This window comes from Hylaeus volcanicus, chromosome 6 (assembly GCF_026283585.1).
Source record: "Hylaeus volcanicus isolate JK05 chromosome 6, UHH_iyHylVolc1.0_haploid, whole genome shotgun sequence".
NCBI classification, from domain to species: Eukaryota; Metazoa; Arthropoda; class Insecta; order Hymenoptera; family Colletidae; genus Hylaeus; species Hylaeus volcanicus.
This window is the reverse complement of record NC_071981.1, coordinates 18,455,130-18,471,550: the sequence shown is the minus strand read 5'-3', so window position 1 is coordinate 18,471,550 and position 16,421 is coordinate 18,455,130. Positions and strand designations below refer to the sequence as shown.

General features: G+C 45.2%; 1 protein-coding gene across 2 annotated transcripts in view; it reads right to left on the bottom strand.

The window, feature by feature from the left end:
* Window positions 1-16,421, bottom strand: part of LOC128878993 (zinc finger homeobox protein 4) — a 303,112-nt gene that overhangs the window by 273,074 nt on the left and 13,617 nt on the right. For both annotated transcript variants that reach the window (XM_054127744.1, XM_054127745.1), the window contains exon 2: window positions 15,656-15,724. The gene's annotated coding sequence lies outside the window, so the exon portion shown is untranslated. The remainder of the gene's footprint in view (window positions 1-15,655; window positions 15,725-16,421) is intronic.

Below are 16,421 nucleotides of genomic sequence, written 5' to 3'. Positions count from 1 at the left end.
GATCTCGCCGCGCGGTTCCGTGCTTCCTGCTTCTAATGATAAGCAGATGCGCATCTTGCAACTTGCAGGTAATAGGCCCGTATAACTTTCAGATCACATCCTAATATATCGAGACTCAAATGGTATTATATTACCAAATAATTTTAATTTCTCACAAGATTACGTATAAGTCTCGATTATATAATGTCTTTGATAACTAATAACGATATTGATGGCGGTTAGCAGGACCATCGACCTGAAATATCAAACTAATCCCTTGGAAGTTGTTTGCAGAACAAAAATTCGGCCCATAGAAGGTTAACATAAGATCAATACAAATTTTTAAGTAAGATGGAAATTACTCGAAAAGAAAAATTCAACGGGCGTCCCCCTTAGGCGACGCAAGTACATTCGAACATGAAATTACGTTGGTCCACCTGTGCATTTGACTTAAACGTCATAAGTACTGGTTACGCGGTATTCGTGATGCAATGGGAGCGAGGGTAATGCTTGCAAGGTCCCTCAATATTTCATGGATAATTTCTCCCCTCGGGAAGCGATGCCACGAGCCCGGAAGCCATTGTATGAAAGAAGGAGCAGCCAAATCCTCGCATGTCCTGTCCATTGCCTCTCGACCAACGGACCCAGGGGTGGTTAATTCATTGTTAAGTAACGTCCGAATGCGTTTAATGCGACCCCATGAATGTCGCTAACGGACATAGCTCTTCCGTTTCGACGCCTTGAGCTTTCAGAAGTGCCCACCCTGAGAGATTTCCAAGTGAAATTATTTTTTCCAGGGTCGAGAATATGCTTTACATACAGTCGATCCCATAAATATTCGTACCCTCTATGTTTATTAAAGAAGTTAAATTAAATAAGTTTCGATATTTCCAAATTAATTTTTCATTATAAATATGTACATGAACAAGCTTATACATATACTATATATATATCAACATATTTATACAAAGATACACTTGGAAGCTACCATTTAATTTAAACAAATTTCTTCGACAGACATACAGGGCACGAATATTTGTGGGACTGACTGTATACACAAAGTTTTATCATATTTATTATTTTATATTTATATCATAAGAGTTTACTAATTTAATCTAAAAACGTTCATCTTTAACGTGTTCTTCAGCGTCTGCTTAATTCTTTCTCTCGACGCTGGCAACGTGGCTATTAGTCGATAGTTAAGACCGTAATGAAGAATGACTTTCCAACGTAACGGTATCCTCAAATGGCTCGCATTTATTAATTTATAAATTAATCTCCTCCATCAGCCAAATACCGGGACAAAATCTAATTATAAACGACACGGCAATCACGTCGACCGCTGCGTCGCGAAGAGGGCAAAGAATAGAGACTTAAGCCGAAGAAACTTTTTTTTTTCCTCCACGCGATTATCATAAGATCAGCGTATTACCGCGATCCATTAACGAAGGAGGCGAGGTGGGAGGAGAGATAAAGAAACAAGACGCGGATCCGTGATCTACACTGTTGGAACTCTTAAAGGCCTTCGCTACTTTCTCTCCGTCTTCTCGCCAGCGGACTCCCCCGCAAAATCATAATCTGATCTCGTATTAAGGATCTCCTCTGCCCCCCTTTCTGGCTGCCTTCGACTCCCCCTCTTCTCTCCCTCATTCTTCCTCCTCTGAGCCGCGTTCCCCTATTTTTATGCAGATCCGAAGCGAGGCGCCCTGAGGTGGGAAGCTACGCTATAAACGCTTTATAATCTCGATTTCGCTGGCTCGTACGTGCCGTTCGTTTCGAAGGGCAGCTGGCGCTCTTGGTAGATCCTCGTATACACGCTCGTGACTGAAATCGATTAATCCGAGAGAAAATGAGGGACCATGCGAAAGCAGGTCTTTGATCGCGAAGATTGACGAACGAGATTTTACGCCGTGGATGGTTCGTCGAAGGAGAATTGTGAAGCTCATGGGAACCGAGCTGAACCGCGCATCGAAATCTTCACGAATTCGATTCAGATTTATTTTTGACGATACTTAGCCCCGCGATTAATTGCTGAAGCTCCTCAGCGCTCGACCGAACGCCAGTACCGTGAAATAGAAACGATACGAGGTGTCCCATCGTTTTAACGCGGAGCGTGAACACGCCTGAACGCTCGAGCAGTTTCCACGATCCAGCAACGGGTTGGGATCGGTAGGGGAAGACAATCGCGCGATCTTTGGCCGCGAAAATACAAGAAAGATTCAAGGCACGGTCGGAAGGTAGCCTGGGCATACCTTCGAGCCTGTATATAATCGAAAGCATCGGCGGCGCATCTACGAGTCGCATTATCATTGCCTCGAAAGCGAGAGTGCGTCGTAACACCCCGTGAAGCCGAAATAAGAAGTGGAAGAAAACGAAGAAGAAAGAGAATCGAGCGTGCCAGTATAATGGCGCTGAGATGCGAAAGGGCGAAGCTAACGATATATCTTGGACTATTGTCTTGTGGGCCGCGACAGTCGCGTCCATTATATCAAGATTAACTCTCTTATTCCCTTGGAGAAGGTATGGAAGGGCATATAAAAGTACACAGACTCCCGAGGGAAGAGGTGGAGAGGGCATGCAAGGAGAGGAAGGCGGCGGAACGGGGGGAGGGAGGCAAAAGGAGGCTGCAGGCAGGCCTTATGGCGCGTACACACAAACCACCTACACTTTCGCGTGGAATACGAGAACGACGACGACAACGACGAAGAAGCAGAAGTGGAGGATGGAAAAGAAGAAGAAGACGAAGAAGAAGAAGAAGAAGAGGGTCAATGGTGTGTTCACGGTGTTCCTGAGACGGCACACGGGAACGGGGGTGTACGCTAGGCATTCGCAGAAGAGGACATTATAAGGAGTTATGAGGTCCTGCTTCATACGTGAGCATCCTTGCCTCCGTCTCCCTTGCCACACTCTATCCTCCCACTAGCCTCCCTTTTATTCGTCTCTCCTACTCTCGTGGTTTCCTCTCCGTCTCCGTTCGCGTCGCGGATTCTTATATACAAGATCTGCGGTGGTTCTTAATATCCTCCCCTTTTAATGCCTCGCTCGGACTGCCCTCGAAGTCGATCCACCCGAACATTTTTGCCTGCCGCCTTTTTTTTCACCTTGGCTGATATTGAGTTATACGCGCGGCGTATTTATCGTTCGAAATCCTCCTGCGAGAGTCTAAAACGGTGTACACCGGGGCAGGAACAGGAGTGGACAGGCCAGCGGGGACCAAAGGAGAAAAGAAGGTTGACCTCCGCGCGGGCACTCGCTGAGGGAAACCGCAGAAGGATGACTGATGACGAGCAGAAGCGGGGGAGATTAAGTGCGTGCACGAATGCGAGCTCTGTATTTATACGACCTGGTCGCAACGTGACCTTTCAAGGGGTTTCCAAACTTTTTCAGATGCTAACCCTCTTCCTGTGAGAGGAACGGAATGTTTCTTCGCTCGATGTCTGTGGATTAAATATGCTTGTTAGGTGTATGATTATTTATTCATTATCGAGTTGTATTGACTAGGTTTTCGGTGTGTTAGAATATATAATCTGTTATTTCCATTAGTATTAATGGATGAATCCTATCCAGATTTCATTTCTTTAACTAGATCTTCAGAATTAATTTTTTTTTATACCATCGACCTCGGCTCGAACAGTAGACTCATCGGTCACTAGCGTTCCACCAGTCTTAGTTTCCCACCGTTCTGGAGGAATGCAATCCGACGTTGTCGTGTTTTCGTAGGACCGTCCAGGGATCGAAAGCGAAAGAATCTGTGGCGAGGTCGTGACCCAGTGAAGTCGAGGCATCGAGAGCTGGAGCGAACCGATGCGAAAGAGGTGGCTATTAGATCGACTGGACTGGATTCTGGTAAGTTTTACAGCCCAGGGTTATAGCCCTCTACGAGCAACGGCGTAGAATCGCGACGGGTGTACCTACACGAGGTCGAAGCCACCACCTACTCTCGAACTCGAGGGGTAGCATCGATGGTAGTGGTGGACTATACCATCCTCGTGGTTCCCGCAGCCCCACTGACTCTTCGTTTCACCCTCACCTACAGCGAGTGGTTGGTACCCTTTACCCGCCACCCGTGCACATCCCTCCCTCCGATACTCCCTTTGACCTCCACCTCGTAGTCGACCTCCAACCAGCGTGCTCGAACCGTAGTAGTGTACCACCGACAACCATGAATGGAGACCACGTGTCTTTCTCTCTCTCTCTTGCCAGGCTCGGTTCAATGCCACCGAAAGCCCAACACCGAGGATTCCACGCGTCCGTTTTCCACCTAGCTACGGCGTTAAACTCGCACCGGGAAAGTCACAGACATCCTGGGTGACGAAGTTCTCCGATGGCTTTTCGATTCTTTGCGGGGTGAACGAGAGAAGCATCGCTGGGGAAGTATCACACGTCGATTTTCATGAAACTTTCCAACGGACGTTCATTACAACCCTAGGAACTATGGCGTGCTTCGTTGTTGATGCTCTTCAACTTTAAAGAGGATAATATCCCTTGCATCGGAGTTGATCAGTAGATTATGTAATTATTTAGATGAGAAAGATGTTGAATCTAACAAAAACTGGAATGTTCTAGAGATAATTAATAAATACAAATTTAGAATAAGTAGAATAAGGAACATTTTACACAATTTTTCTTTATTCAATGAATCTCGTACTACAATTTGTACTGACATTCACCCGAATAAAATTTTAGTTTCATTTACCGTTTTAACTTTCCCAAGATTATTTTCATCTATACATCTGGAGCATTGTGAACGCTCAGAAACGCGTCGTCGTGCATTCTGAATAGGACAATTACCAGTGAAATATTATGAAATTCTTTGGTCGACGATTCAATTATAGCGTGTCAAAGAGAAAGTCCAAACTAGCCACGCACCGAGAAACTGGGGCAAGAGGGCTAGACAAAAGGGCATTGTGGTGAATCTTCTCTTTCGTGAGGGAACCACCAGCACCCTAAACAACGGGGCTGCGGAAGTGAAGGAAAAGAGATTAACGAATTCGGGTTCACCTCGGTATTTTTACGGTCGATTACGACGCTAGCTTTGTCTCGTCGCTCGCCCCGAGGGCAGAAAAACGAGGAACACGGGTAAATAAGACAACAGATCGGGATTCGAGATAAGTTTGCGCTTTCCACGGTCACACGAACTTGAAAGATTTCTTGGCCCCTTATCCACTTCTTCGGCATCCCAGGATGCGTGACGGTTAATGAGTCGTACGATTTTAGTCCAGAAGTTGTCAGAATGTATCTTCATTCGTCTGCTCATAAGTTTTTGTACCGTAAGACTGAAAGAAAGGCTAAGAAAAGGCTAATAATTCTAATTATTCTACCATGGACAATGCCTCGTCTTTTATCTTTAATCTTATATATATAACATTTGTAAAACGAGAGCAGATTTCTGAAAGCCTCACGGTCCATTGATTTAAGGGTCACGTATTCGTAGCAACAATGAAGACACAACATAGATGTTTACCTTTTCTCGAACTATCCTGTTTACTTCGATTTCCCTGCCATTTTCTCATTTCTTCCTGCGTTCTCCTCGTCCTTAGTTATTATATTTTTAGCGACAGTCACAAAAATGCAGCCGTCGTGCTCCAGGTAAACAACGGTACGGAGGGAGTCGAAAGCCAAGTGAAACTATTCAGGGGACGAAAAATACGAAGACAAAGGTTCGCCGTGGATTTTCACACGCCCCGGGAGTGGAGGGAAGGCGAAAGAGGACAGAGTGACGCTTTTAAGGGTGGTCGCCCCGTTGCGGACCGGTCATCACCTGGTCAAAGAAATGAGACTCGTACGTTATCGCATAAATTAATTCGCCACCCTCCCTGGGACCCTTCTTTTAATGTCCCCTCCTCACTCGAAGACTTAAGAAGGAGCCGTGGCAGCTGATGGGGAATTCTTACGGTGCCGCTGAATGGGACCGAACGCTGATGCGTCGCGTTGACCATAGTTCGTGACGAACGATTACGACAAGCTTAATTATTCTTCCTGGGAGCGCCCCATTGTCATGGAAATCGCAATTCGAGAAAATAGAACGGCGAAGAGCCGAGAGGATGCCCGAGCCGCTGATTCAAACTGGTCTCGACCATCTCCCATAACTGTCGACCGAAGAATATTCATGGAAAGACCGGGTAAACTCGATAATTGTTGGTTATAATTGAAGTATCCGTTGATGGTAATTAGAATTTTGCTATCTTCTGTTTGTCGCCGAGGCTTGATAGGTTTAGTTTATGGAAAATGTTGTAAATAATTTAAGTAAGTACCAATAAAGAATTTAATATGCTGATCGCCACGTCACCCATATATGGGTGACAGTTCGTTTCACTGAAGAACTAAAACTGTCTGTAATCAAAACACAGTAGAAATTGTCAAGAATATTAGTCTGGCAGTCAACGTGTTAAGATGTCTAAAGGTATGTGAATTACAAAATTGCTGGTATTTTCAGAATAGAGAAATAAGTAAAGCATCGAGGATAATTCTACTGGCTAACCGAGAGTAATTTATACGTTGAATAAATGAAAGCATGCATATTTTTTAAACAGACTTAAAGATTTAAGTGGTAACGTGTCACTGTCTGAAATCGTCAAAAATATATATTACATAAAAAGAAACATCTATTTTTTCCCCAGTCTGGATACAAACGTCTCGTTATTAAGTCACGTCTTCAAGATGTTAGTAATAAGAGAATCACAGTTCTACGGCCACAAAAAAAGGAACAAATTAACATAGTCTTCTGGTGAATCGACAAGAACCTTGCTCAAAGACTTGAAGTAACTCTTAAGAATCTTCTCGAATGACCAGAAAAGGAACCCTTGATTTTAAATCGCGGATTGAGGCAAATGGCTTGTTAAAGACGCAATCGTCCTGAAGATTCTCCTTTGTGACAAATATTCTCGTGAAATGCTTTGAAACTTTATTAGTAATTTAAATCAGATCCATAATTACCGTAACGCATACATAAATTATCAAGAGGGGTGGAGCTGAGTTGGCCTATAGGTCGCAATATTATTTCTAAATAATTTCTAATGCATTCTAATAACTAAAAATTTCCCTTGTAACAATTCTCCTCGATTAGAATGCACTTGAAAGCAATGGCAAAAAATGTGGAACAATTTTTCATCCTCGTGGACCTCCATTCTTGCGCTGTTTCCTCTCTCATCGGTTAATTCTTCCGAGAAGAAGAGCCTACAGAGATGTTTTCTTTTCGTCCCCGAATGCGCCTCCTCTTCTCCCCCTCCTTGGCCGCCAAACGCTTTCAGAACACTACGAAAACTGTTTCTCACGGTGGTCGAAAGGGACCGTCCATCAGGTAAACCCGATTGTGTCGTTCTCGTCGATTAGTTCGGGAGAGTTTTCCGAAAATTCAGGATCTGCATTATGCTCCCTTTGGTCCCGTGAATATCGAGCTTCTCTTTTGTATCGTTCTATCTGCATCCCCTTTATGCACCTTTGCCCAGACACCTGCGGTGCGCGCTCCGCTGCCCGAATCATCGTAATTTGAGATTCCGCTGGATTTTCACCGTTCATGTCCCTGAGAGTGGACTTCGCGGATTTTGTGCCGTTCGAATCGAATACGAATGCAAATATAATGGAACGGGACCACGGACAGGTATTCTCCCGGCAGAAAACCCTTCTAGCTGCGATGCGAAGCCAAGAGAGGGAAAAGGTTGTGTACAATCGAATTTAAAACCGAACTATACCGTATTAGAGGCAGCTGCTTAATTCGGGATATGAAATAAATATAAACGGAGAGCCTATGTTTTGTTTGGAAGATTTCAAAATAACGTGGACAATGTTTGATGTACGTCGCGTGTCTTCAGCGAGGACAGAGGATTGCATTGGAAGTAATTGGTCGTTACATACACTCTGGGCATGTTTTATATGTACTAAAAATTAAGAAAATAGAGTTCAGGAAAACCATCAATCTCTACAGGGAAGGCGAACAACAATGGTCGGAAATTTGCAAGACTCACAATTCCCCGGATGTCGATGATAATCTCCGAGGAACAGTTAGGGTGCCATAACTGGTCGTTGGAACGCGTGAATTCGTCGAAAATCGCACGACTTCTGCGGCAACAAAGCGGGGGGCATCGAAGCTGCGCAAAGAGGGAAGCGATCCATCTTTTGGTATTCATTCACCGAAAGAATGAGCCGTGGGAGACGGCTAGGTTGTCCTGGAAGAGGGTGGACAGGGGATGATGGCGGTAATAGAGAGTAGAGGAAGAGAAAGAAATGGAGGAGGTAGAGAGGGGGGAGCTAAAGGTGGGATAAAATTAAACGAAGGGCACGGGAACTGAGGACGCGTTGCGATGGACATTCGTGAGCGGTTGAATCGAGAAAGGTGTCAACCCCTATTGTCCACGAAGATTTTCGTGGGCTGGAATTTTGTTTTACGCGGGAACGGAACGCAGAATCACGGGACGACCATAATGAGTGGCCGGTGAGCGCATTGTCATGCTAATCTCGCCACGGGGACCATCGGGATGCTCTTCTCTCCCTGTAGTTTAGGGAGGATCAAAGACCAAGGATCTTCGGTGGACAAAGGGACCAGCTCTTCCCCGGACCCGGACCCGGACCCGGACGCCCTTGGCTAGAAACTAATTTTTATATTTCATATTACGCGCTACCTAGACGAGAAAGCTGGAAATGTTGAACGATAACGTCGGTTAGAGTGGAAAAGAGGATAATGACATTGAAGTAGTTGTATCGAATGGTCGAAGAAGCGGTTGGATTGTCGATGGCTGTTCGAAATTTTACCTATTATCTTAGGTGGATTTTAGGTGACGTTCGTCTTTATACGCGTACTTGCAAGAGCAAAAGAAAACAAGAATTGTTGACGCAGGAACTGAAGCTATGACAAAGTCACGATAAACACTTATTATCCTGCGCGAAGATGAATACATTTAGATAACCCAATGCATATCAGTTTCCACACAACTCCTCTGTAAATATCCAAGGACTCGACCACGGGTTCCAGGATCTCCCAAACTGTTTCGAGTATCAAAAGTAAACCAGGGTATCGGCGCGATTAGACGGAGGAAACTGCAATCGGCAATTCAGCGCGGTTCACGTGAAATGTGTAGTTACACAAGACCGATAGGAATCTTCGGAACAAATACTAGTTGGGCGAGAACCAGACACCGTCTTGTTCGAGCCAAACAAAAGCAGGGACGTGGCTTGGTTTCGTGTTAAAAGTTTCGGGTACCTCGAACGCTCCTTTGGGCCACCGACGTTCCCAAATCGAAGATCCGGGAACGATGAATCGGAATCGATGAAACGAGAAGCCCCCGGGACCATTACCGTCGGGTGATTAAGGCACGCACAGCACGGTTACGCCCTGTTTCTCCAAAGTTTCCAAGATGTCCCAGGCTCCGTGAGTCGTGTCCCGAAATTCGAGGTGACGAATGAATCCGAGTAATTCTTTTTAACGCCGATCGGTCTCGGTCAGGTGGGGAACTCTCGGTCCAACGAGAACCTGATGCCGAATCAGGAACGTACCTAGGCTTGGAACCACCTCTTGCGATCATTTCTGAAGAATCGTGGCTACAAGGTGACAAGGAGACGCACTTCTAAGTAATATTCACTGACGATATACATACATAGCTAAATATTAAACCTACCACATCGATCTAAAAGGATTCAAATATTTCTTTACAATAGAAAACGTGCATTAACCGACAAAATATCCTTCTTTTTCAATGAAATCGATGAAAAGAATTTCTACAAATTGTGTCGAAGTGTCATTGAAGTATCAAAGAGGCACCTAGCGTCCACACAGGCATCGTTGAGATGGAAACAAATAAATCGAAGAAAGGGGTGACTAATGATTGCGCAACCGTCTTGCTAATTCAAGACAAAGATAAATGGGGTACGAGACGGACGAGACGAGATCGTTAAGATCGAGAAATAAATTAGCGTTGGTCCTGCGACTGGGCGTGGTGCCGACCTGTATACACACGCCCCTGACTTCGTCAGCACCCACCCGTTGCAGGTAAACTCCTACGAAGGTGAAGCCAGGTGTGCGAACCTCGAAGGGTAGCGAGTCGGTATTTCTTTCTCCTGCGGGGCCTTATTGTTGTTTAGTTTATGTAGGCCTGACCCGACCGGTCGCTAAACTATTTGTTTACTAATGACGAATTGTCCAGTTCCTTGAGGTCCTTCGATGCCAACCACCACCACCTCCCTCTCCCCCCCCCCCTTCGTATCCCCCTTCCCGTGGGTTCTACAAACCTCGGCGATTTTCTTTTTGCGCGTGTGTATCCTCTCTTTTTCCGTCGCTCGACTCTACGTCTTCGCGTCTCCCATCCCTCGGGACTCTGATCTTGAAAAGTGGATACGGAGCAACAATGGAATCGGCTTATATAAAGACCAGATAAATATATGCGCTCCCTAGTTTAGGAGGAAAACATGCTATTGGGCTTGTCATGAATTTCCAAACTGTTCTCTGCGGGTCGAGTCTTTGGTGAAACGGTATCGCGGATGGGAGGGAACTCGAAACAGGAAACGCGAGTCCAGTATCGCATAAAATTGAATTCGAATGAACGAAAAGAGAAGTTTCAAAGTATTTAGTTCAAACAAATTTTTAACGCACCCCGACCGCTGACGTGAATTACACGCCACTTCAAATTTTATTTTTGGTTATGAGCAAAATTATGAAAATCTTTTTATATTATACACTACGTATTTACGACATTGATATTTTAAAATATACTTTGTAATTTTTATCTAAGCCCCGAAGATACAAATTGAAAGCGAAGCTTTCGAACGAACCACATTTTTCGTTTGTTTAAATGTTCAATAAAACGTAACGAAAATTTGAAAACAACTCATCCCATAGCTTCTTTATAAGCTATGCCCTCTTCATTATCCGAGAATGCAGTCTATGAAAAATGCATAGATTCTATAATCGACGGAACAATTATTCCCGCGGTGCAGCTCGACGATTCCCCCGTGGATGAAGCAATTAGTCCCAAGGAAATCGATCGTTAATTGCTCATTACGTATGTGCCGTCCCCGGCCACGTATGCGAGTATTTACGATCGCTTGAAATTGCGAGTGCCCCGAGCTATATTAGTCTCGATGCTCTGAGAAACAGCAGAACAAATAGTATAGGGAGGACAGTGTTGTTCGCGTAATTAGAGGCACGTAATTATAGTACAGCGCCGCGGTAAACGGTTCGTAACGTTGAAACGCACAAAACATCGATAGCGCCATTAAGTTGTTCCACGATACGAAGGGAAAAAGGCAATAGGAACGTGGGAACATCGCCATCAGAGATCCTGGTTATATTACAATCTTGCAAAGTGGCGGACATCTTCCTCATCTTTTTGTTCGTGTTCGCGTTCGCACATTTATCGATTGTGGGATGCTGTGTCGTCCATTTACGTGGTTCGAACAATGAAATTTAACTTTTCAAATTTTTTTTATACGGTTCTTATACGCTATGTGTGAATCACGTACAATTCTTTCGTGCATCGTTCAATTTAGTTTCACGCGAAATATTTTTGCATTTAATTGAAAAATGTATTTTTAAGCCTAGTCTCATTTCCCATTACGATAGAAATAGTTACAAATGAAGGTCGGTGGGTTTAGTGTAACTATTTAAAATGGATTTAAATACCGAAATCTACACCATACAAGTACGTCTCGATCCTCATAGATCCGATATAGCCATTTGTAGCGAGAATTTTTCCAAATCCGTGAACAGGAGAACGAATGGAAGGACGAATAATCCTGGAAAGGAGGACAACTGTTTGTCTCTTTCGCGTGCGTTTACCCAAGGTGAGGAGGCACGGGGTCCTGGCGGAGTTGGAGTCCTCGGGCTAGTCGCGGATCATCCATCTAGCCAATCCGAGCTAATTGGCCTCCATAGGTAATTACGCGCAATTAGGAGTAGACCGACCGGTCGTCCCGTCCTTCTCGTCCTTTCTCTCGCTGGTTCGCTCCTTTGCTTTCCACCGTGCCGACTTTTTCAAACGAGAAAACCTATACATCGACGCTATAGATTGGAGGAAGCGAGACACCCGAGGCGACCCGAGGCTCAGCAGCGGGATGAACAGGGCTGCTGAGGGATCGGCCAGAGCCACGCCATGCCACCGAGAGGAGGGGAAATAGAAGGAACTAAGAGATCGCCGGCAGGTACACAAATTATCCGGCGACGAAAAAACAACGGAACAGCAATTAAATAATGCTACGTCGCCACATAGTAGTATTCCCCGCCGATCTCTATTCTACACCGGGTGGTTCCAACGAACCTTTGGTAGGTCACCTAACCCAAACGTAGATGACACAGAATTGAAGAAATTAAAAGTTAAGTTGTGCAGGAAAACAAATCTGCATAAAATACATGTAGCTTTTTTTCTAACGGTATATAAAATTAATAAGAAAGAATAGCCAAAAAATCTTAGCTTACTAGAAATTTTCACAATTTTAGTATGGCGGCGTCAATAATGCCATGTAGCTGAAATAAAATAATATTTTACATAGAAAGCGATGTTCTGGTAAATAATATATTTGTATCTCGATGGTCTGGACCATAAATTGAACAAGTTTCAGCTTCGTATTTCGAGTGCCCGCTTTGAATAATGTTTGACAATGAAAGTAGATCGAGGAAAGAAATAATATTATCTTTGCGATACATTTTCTTTTTAGAATTTTGCCAACGTAATCAACAGAGTACCCACGGATCACCCGTTAGATGAAGACACCGGAGCGGCGTCTTAAGACACTATGTGTGGTGGTTAGTGCCGTTGCATTAGAGCAACCCGGCTCATTACCGCTGGCACAATTAAGGCCCAATTTCGGGGCATAATGGCCGTCAATCTGGCCGCACAAAAAGTCCGCGCTTGCTCTCCTCGGAGTTAGAACCGTCCCCTTGCCTAATAACCAGCCAAATTCTCGGGTTAGCTTCTCCAGGCTCCACGAATTTAGATTCCGTGTTTCGGAGACCTGGAGCCCCCGTGGAACTGTATTCGACGAACAAACTCGAAACAATCATCGGTGAACTTTCACCTCGAGGCAGAGACGCTGACGCTACTCGTATCGAAGAAAGTAGGACGAAAACATCGGGATCGCGTGGGTTGCTCTACGAACACGTTCTAATTGATTGAAAGATGGTCCTTGGATGTTCATTTCGTATTGGACTTGTCGTATCATTCTTTATCGAGGGAATCTTTTATTTAGAGCTAACATCTACGTTAATATTAAGGAGGATGAAATTTTGCATACGACACTGATCTTCAAACTCATCGTACCCTGAGGAGGATTACGATTTGAAAGCAGACCTAAATTCCAACGCAATTTCCAAGCACACGAGCGATTGAAACGTAGCGACGCGCTTCGCGAGAAAGAAATTTCGAAAATCACGTAATTCGCGAAACACGAATATGCCTTTCCAAGCCGTTCGAGCCAAATTCGATTGGCGAACGAATCGGCAGCATTGACAGGGCGAAATATTCGAAAACTGGAGAGCTCGGGGTGGCTGCCAGTGTAGCCATGGATCGGACAATAGGATCGCATCCGATTTTTGCATGCCAATTTCGCGCCCGGCATTGTGCCGTAGACAATACACCAATAATTACGCTAAACGGTGACCATTCATACGCCCATTCAGCCGGATTCAAACCGCCTTTCCGTATCCATTATCGTCGCGCGGCGCAAATAATCGTTCCGATACGCGTCAGTCCCACTTTTTTCACGCGCGTCCCGCAGGTGGCATCGATTATCGATCGATAGTTCGCGGACGTCGCGTTTCGCAAACGCTGATGAAAATATGCAAAAATTCAACTCGAATCGTGCCTCATTTCAGTCAATGTTTCGAATTTAACCGTGGACACCAATCACTTATACTGACTTTTGTCCACATAAAGAGACAAGCACACATCCAAATTGCTTCATACATCGCTTACATAACGAATAACGTCTCGATTCGTCACCAAATCCCATTTCCTCGGCGCTAACGATCGATCAACGATTGCATTCGCGACTGCCATTGCTTTCGCAAATATTTTCGAGCTCAGCTTTGTAAGGACAATTCTTCTAAAAAGAGATTGATAAACACACTCCCATCGACATCTACCAGAAGACTCTCAGCGCATGGTCCTCTTCCCTTTTTCCCTCGAACTCGATTATAGACTCCAGCTCGCGTATAATAAAGTCGCGTGGTCCTCCAAGGGTTAACCGGAACTCCCGGCAAAGGAAACGGCAACGTCACGTAACAAGCGGCAAACGAATTTCCATCAAAACTACCGCGTCTCCTCCGTATCATCCGAGCCACCTATATAGACCAGCGATCGGACGTGCGTTTGAAAAAGAGCGGGAGAGGATCGGCGCGGCGTGCAAATCGGATTTCCTTTCGTTAGAGTCGCTCGCTCTCGCTGGCTCGTGAGAGGATCGTCCCGTCTCTGTCTCGTATCTCGTTATACGCGGCTCTCGTACAAGAAAGTTTACAAAAGAGAGAGACCGAAGCCTGCTTACGGGCCGCGCGTTAAGACGGAAAGAGGAAACGGAACGCTGGCTGGCCGTGAGGAAAAGAGGGTGGAGGGAACCACGTCTCCCTTTTACTCGTAGAAAAGAAGGGGCCAAGAGGTGTGAGCCACGGCGCAGGGCTAACCGCTCGTTTATTATGCATCGAAATGCCAGGAACGATGCCACGCGAGTGGACAGGACGTTGTAAACGCTCCGCAAAAATGAAGTAACGGCCGGCGCTGCTCTGAGTGATTCCGCGTCGCTCCGGGCTATAACGCGCGGAAGGGGTCTCCTACGCCGAGCGTGGTTCTCTCTCGAGGACCGCGGGCTCCTTTTCTTTTCTCGCCAGGACCTCGTTTGATCGGTACTACGATTTGGTATCGATCATTCCAAGGAAGATCGTTCTGCCTCGTTCGTTGCCCTTTGGGCGCGATTCGAACCGTAACCGCGTATTTGAATGGCGCAAATGTTTCAATTTAAATACTAGGTTCGCGCGTTTGCTGATGGTTCGAGTTAAATGGGTTGGTACTCGAAAGTAGCTGTACTATGAGAACCGACACTGTTCCGAGTACAAAGAATGAATTGTTTGATAACTCGTATTTCAATGGAGTGGACAATTAAGCGCAATTTATAACTGGAAAGTCCATGTTGACTTTTGGTACGTGGTACAGGTCTGAATATATCCGCATGGTTAAGAACAAATAATATGCATGACGATATCGAAGCAATCGAAAATTGCAGGTATTCGCCGATTTTCCGGGGATAACCAACCCAATTACGTAAACGCCTTCCACGTTAAACTCCGTCGACAAATAGTTACCGCCCGGTCGGAACGTTATCGAGGTCATTCTGAATTCCCTAATAACGCCACTTCGCTGAAATCTGAAACGATCCCCGGAATAGAGAGCAGCGTATTTATATTCATGGAATGCTTTATCCCGACGTTATTAACGTAATCATTTATATGCCGGGATTGATCTTCCTGCACGACGAACAGGCATGCAACATTGTTATACGATATGGAATCGCATTGATTGCCAAGTGATACGTACGCGAACGATTTAATAGCACAACCAGGCCTACGCCGATCCACGGTGAAAGATAAGTCGGCGTGTATACGGATAGGTGTGTCGCTACGATCGGTAATTACTTCGATTGTCAGGTCAAATAATTACCGCCGCGACGGAGAATGGTTGATGTTGATTAATCACTGACTCACCGTTCTGGGACCAGCGTGTGCTGCCTTCGTCCTTCGCGTTTCTGCTGATGTCACATTCTTGGTGCGGACCTGGAACAGAAAAAATCGGTACACCTCGTTATAATGTATATTTACAGCCCCAGATTGGATCGGGTAGATAATTTTAAGAGTCTTGGAGAATAAATTAAGATACGAATACTTTCTCCTCGATAAGTAAAATTCTTCGATAATTTTCAGTTTCTTTCCTAAATTTCTTTCCCTCCACTCTGTTAATCGCGGTCGATCTTCAACCCCAAACAAATGCCGATAACTTCACCTAATACGATCTAATGCCACTTAAAGTTTCGAACCAGGCGTGACTTTGACAAACGGACACGTGACACGTCGATCGTCTGATCCTCGATCACGGGAGGCATACTCAGGTATCTAATTATCCTCGCGTCTGTCGATAAAAACAATATTAACTTTCCTCGGTGTATTGAGCGAGAAGCGTATCGTCTACCGGGTGTTCCGTCCAGCAACCGAGGTCCACGTTCGTCGAACCCCGAACGCGAGCTTTCTCATAACGCGAGGTAGTCAGAAGTTTCTCCAGACCACCCGATATAATTTCCCTCGGTATACACGTATCGGTAATTCAAGCAGCGGATGCTCGATGAACGTATTCTATAATTAGTATCGGCGAGGAAATTTTTATTTTCGTTTAAACTTGAACGTCCTTGCCGGCTAACCCATCGTCGTGGATTCGTATCTCCTCCCGCCCCTTCTTGGTTGCCAGAGAGTGGCTGCG